The following is a 5,332-nucleotide window of genomic DNA, read 5'->3' as shown; positions in this document are numbered from 1 at the left end:
TAAATAAATATTTGTCAAGTGAATGAAGGGATTAATCCGTTTTGTTAGTTAATGAATTTGTACCTATTGGGAAGAGATGACCAAGATAGCAATACCGATGAGAGTCCAGTCAGGGGTGACCACAGAGCTACTTTAGAGCCAGTCAGCATGGTTGTGTTCAGCCGCCCAAGAGTAGGGACTGAGAAGGCAGAGATTGGACTGATACAAAGTTTAAGCTTTTCAGAACGGGTGTGGCAGAAAGAGGATAATGCTGGTTTTCACACTGCACTGTAAGGTCTAGGCTGATAGGGAAGGAAGGGAAATACTAAGATGGGTGATGGACTGGGAAGAATACAGTGAGGCCAACGGCCTTGTGCTAACTGGGGTGTTCAGGAGCAGGCATGGTGGAGCAAGAAAGTGAGGGGGCGGAGAACCAGGGGTGATGTCAGAGGTGTGGTGCACCAGACCTCAAGACCTCTCAAGTGGAGTGGTTCCAGGTCCTGAGTAGGCCCAGGGTATAACCGTGGATGTGAGGCACTGGTCATTATTGCCAACATTAAGGAATAAAGAGACCAGGATGGTAAATGGCTTCACGTGGTGAGGTCACCTGGTGATGGCAGGACTTGAAGTGGAGAGGACTTTAGGGATCCAGGTGGCCAAATGACCACCACTGCAAAGATAGTTTGGAAGGTGGCGTGTGCCTGAAGGATGGGCCCTCTTGTCATGCTTTCCATTCTTGGGTCACTCATTCAAGAGTCAAGGCCCTGAGACAGAGGGTCTGATGGGTTGAGCTGGATGGCATAAGCCTTAAAGGGAAAGTCACATTGCATGTGACAGAAGGCATAGTGGCAGGTTGGTGTCAATGGGGAATGGTGAGACCACCAATGGAGGCCCCAGTGGAATATGTGAGGGGTGGGCAGCCTCTAATCAAGAGGTTGGAAGATAATTTGGGGAGGTGTGCCTTTGAGGGACAGCCAAGTTTCCACTAAGCAGGAGGTGAAGGGAGTAATCTGCCATGAACTTAAGGTTTATAATGGAGAGTGTTTTGTCTTTTTGCTTGTTTCACAATGGATCAAGGGTGTTCCACCAGTCAAACTAACAACATGTAATAGAGAAAAGACGTGCTCTGGGTCAGAGGTCAGAGTTCCATTTCTGGCCCCATCACTTACATGCTGAGCAACCTTAACCAATTCACCTCTCTGAGCTCAGTTTTCCCATCTGTGAAATGATAAAGTCGTAACTGGCTCGTGTGAGGATCAAAGAGATAATAGATGCAAAACTGCCTCCTAAACTCGAAACTGTTGTCCACACGTGAATTGTTATTATCATTATTGCACGGTGAGTTAATGGTAGCATTTGGACTCTTGACTCCCAATTCAGAACAGCCCTGGGATGAAGGCAGGCAAAGGCTATCTCCATTTTACAGGTTCATTTATTCAAGAAACCTTGCTGAGTGCTAATCCTGTGTCAGTCACTGAGCTGGGCAAGGGCAATAGTGAGATGAATCAGACGAAGTCCCTAACTTTGGAGTTCATAGTCTCACAGAGGACACAGACATGGTAACGTGCTAAGCTGTGCTACATGCTATAAGGGTGGAATAGAGGATGCTGTGCTAGCATACAAAAAAGAACAGTTAGGGAGAACCTGAGCAGGCTTGGCAAAGGAAGTGGCAGGAGAGCTGGGTCTTGAAGATTAAGCCCAACAAGAGGAGAGATGTTCCACTCCCTGGCGAGTCAGTGGTGGAGACCCAACTTAGAGAGGACCCAGGGCCACAGACATGTCATTATGTGTCACCTCCCCAATGGTCTTTGGACAAAGGGAAAAGAAGCTTCTTTGGTCTCACACAGAAGCTTATTCTCTTTGCTTCTGTTAAGGGCCTGGCTGCCATGGGAACAACACTTGCTTAGTCTCTTTCCAATTTGCCGTCAACAACTTACTGTCAGGGTGCAAATGCACAGCTCAGATACCCTAGATATGAGGCATCGGGCTTCAGTTTCTGCCTCCTAGCCTCTTCCCAACCATCTGATGATGGCCGTTATTGTCTGACTGGCCTGCCTTCTGGGGGAACCAAAGCGAGCCCAGCGGGTCAACCTGGGAACAGCTTTTGCAGGAAACCAACAGGGCTTTAAAGGAATCATTACTTGTCACACAGCCTATAATTGTGTTACATCTGAATGAGGCTGCTGGAGGACTGCCCCCTCCTCCGGCCCGTCTCCTTTCCCTCTCACTATTTCCTTCAACAACCGTAAGGAACAACCTGATCCTATCTGGATCCCTTCTTCCTCAATCCCCTAGATTCCCAAACTCTGACAGTTCCCTTCTCACTTTTTCAAAGAGCATTGGTGGGGACCCACCTCATTCCTGGAAACTTGGCCACCCAAAGCTGGGCTTTATTCCTATTTCATGGCCAACAATAATGAAAACTATGGTATATCCATTTTCCAGATGAACCTCAAAGAAGGTAAGAGGTGAGGGGCTCCATCTTGGAGGGGCAGCAGAACTCGAGACTGGATTGTAGCCTAAGACGAGAATAAAGATCGTCAACGTGGGCTGTCCAGCATCCACATCCCCTTTCCTAATAGCATCCTGATTTCTGTGCATGTTACCTACAGTCTTGCTGGGTGTGGACATCCAGATGCCTTTCGCCCACTATGGTCACCGAAGGGCCACAGTGCTGTGACCTGTGAGTTTTAAGGGAAGTGCCAGAAGTTATCTCCATGTGGAGACTAGCACTGTGTCTAGCCCACAGTACATGTGGAGCAAATGTCATTTCTGCCTCAGGACTGTTACTCATTATTTGTGTTGTTAGGCAAGTCACTTATCTATTCTTTGCCTTGGAGGGGCACCTGGGTGGCTCAGTCAGTTAAGCATCCAACTTTGGTTCAGGTCATGATCTTACAGTTCCTGAGTTTGAGCCCCACATAGGGCTCTGTGCTGACAGTTCAGAGCCTGGAGCCTGCTTCGGATTCTGTGTCTCTTTCTCTCTTTTTGCCCCTTCTTTGCTAGCACTCTGTCTCTCTCTCAAAAGTAAATAAACATTTTTAAAAAGTTAAAAAAAAAAAAGGAGGTCTGAGGCAGTGGCTATGTACAGAGTCCAATCCTCCAGGGAAGCTGAAGGTCAAAGCTCAGAGAATAATTTGTGTAATTTATTTTTTAAATTTACATCCAAGTTAGTTAGCATATAGTGTAACAATGATTTCAGGAATAGATTCCTTAATGCCCCTTTCCCATTTAGCCCATCCCCCCCTCCCACAACCCCTCCAGTAACCCTCAGTTTGTTCTCCATATTTATGAGTGTCTTGTTTTGTCCCCCTCCCTGTTTTTATGTTATTTTTGTTCCCTTATGTTCATCTGTTTCGTCTCTTAAAGTCCTCTTATGAGTGAAGTCATATGATTTGTGTCTTTCTCTGACTAATTTCACTTAGCATAATACCCTCCAGTTCCATCCACGTAGTTGCAAATGGCAAGTTTCATTCTTTTTAATTGCTGAGTAATAACTCCATCATGTGTGTGTGTGTGTGTGTGTGTGTGTGTGTGTGTGTATACACATACATGGAGATATATATAGATAGGTAGATAGATATACCACATCTTCTTTATCCATTCATCCATCGATGGACATTTGGGCTCTTTCCATACTTCGGCTATTGTTGATAGTGCTGCTATAAACATTGGGGTGCATGGGCCCCTTTGAATCAGCATTTTTGTATCCTTTGGGTAAATACCTAGCAGTGCAATTGCTGGGTTGTAGGTAGTCCTATTTTTAATTTTTTGAGGAACCTCCATCCTGTTTTCCAGAGTGGCTGCACCAGTTTGCATTCCCACCAACAGTGCAAAAGAGATCCTCTTTCTCTGCATCCTCGCCAACATCTGTCATTGCCTGAGGTGTTGATGTTAGCCATTCTGACAGGTGTGAGGTGGTATCTCATTGTGGTTTTGATGTGTATTTCCCTGATGATGAGTGATGTTGAGCATTTTTTCACATGTCGGTTGGCCATCTGGATGTCTTCTTTGAAGAAGTGTCTATTCATATCATTTGCCCATTTCTTCACTGGATTATTTGTTTATTTTATTTTTTTTTTTTGAGCATGAGCAGGGGAGGAGCAGAGAGAGAGAGGGAGAGAGAAGATCCAAAGCAGGCTCTCTACTGACAGCAAAGAGTCTGATGCAGGGCTTGAACTCATGAACCGAGAGATTATGACCCAAGCCCAAGTCCGACACTTAACCAACCGAACCACCTAGGCGCCTCTCAGAGAATAATTTTTATCAGCTCCTTGTCTTCCTCTCCTACTGCATCTTCTACCACTTTATCGCTCTGGAGCAAAAAAGAAGCAAGAATCCCAGCCATTCTGTTCCTCAAATGTACCAAACTCATTTCCACCTCAGGGCCTGGTAACTGCCTTACTGCCCTCTCAACCCTTTCTATCGTTACCCTCCCTCTACCAGCCAGTATCTGTCCCATTAGCCTATTTAGTTCCTGCAGAGAACTCATCCACTCCGAAAATATTTGATTGTTGACACAAAAATGTAAGCTCGAGAGCACAAAGATTTTGTCTGTCTTGTTCACTGTATACATGCTGGGACAAGAACGGTGCTTGCACAAAGGAGGAGCTCAATAAGAAAAAAAAAAAAAAACCACTGAATTAATGCAAAATTGGAACTCCTCGTAAGGGAAAATGTCAAGCAGGGAGACTGAGGAAGAAATCCAGTTGTGCTATTGGGACCCGGGAGCGTGGAAGTTCAGCAATTGTGACATCACCTTTTGGGTTGGATTCAGAGGCACCAATAGAAGGAAATAAATACTACTACAACTGTTTTTCTTTTTCTTCTGCAAAAGGCAGTTATCACATTAAAAGGGAAAAAAAAAAAAAGGTGAGGCCACTGCCAGGGGAACATGACACAGTCTGTATGTATGAGTTTATTGGAAGTGCTAAATGAGTAACTTCCTGAATGATGTGGAAAGTGATGAGGCTTGTGGCATTCCGGAAAAATTTGACACAAATTGTGCACTAAAGCAATTCCATGGAATCGTGTTTGATGGCTTAAGCGGTCACTGGTTTAAAAGGTTTTGGCTTGAAGTTGTTATGACAGGTGAACATTTCTTATACACCAAAATCCCTGGTATGCAGCTATTCACTCAGCTTTTGGGGGACACAAGAAAGCAGATAACTAGGGTTCTGTGCCCAGCCTTCTGTGAACAAGTAGGAAAAATGAGAAGGGGCTGGGGAAGGAGGAGTTGAGACTTTTATTCAACACCTTTTACATGCCATACACTAACAAGTCATGACTTTTCTCATTTAATAACACTGCGAGGCAGGCATTATTTCTATTTTCCAGATTGGGGGGAGGGGGA

General features: G+C 45.1%; 1 long non-coding RNA gene across 1 annotated transcript; it reads right to left on the bottom strand.

Moving 5' to 3' along the window:
- Positions 1–1,393: 1,393 nt before the first annotated feature.
- On the bottom strand, positions 1,394–2,976 carry LOC109271169 (uncharacterized). The gene is made up of 2 exons (XR_002081855.2): positions 2,586–2,976; positions 1,394–2,498 (listed from the first exon to the last, which is right to left on the bottom strand). It is a non-coding gene; the product is annotated as an uncharacterized LOC109271169 (long non-coding RNA).
- Between the last annotated feature and the right edge of the window lie 2,356 nt (positions 2,977–5,332).

This window comes from Panthera pardus, unplaced genomic scaffold (assembly GCF_024362965.1).
Source record: "Panthera pardus isolate Hobbes unplaced genomic scaffold, ASM2436296v1 HiC_scaffold_12, whole genome shotgun sequence".
Classification (NCBI taxonomy): domain Eukaryota; kingdom Metazoa; phylum Chordata; class Mammalia; order Carnivora; family Felidae; genus Panthera; species Panthera pardus.
Note: the sequence above shows the minus strand (reverse complement) of the source record. Positions and strands in the feature narration are given on the sequence as shown.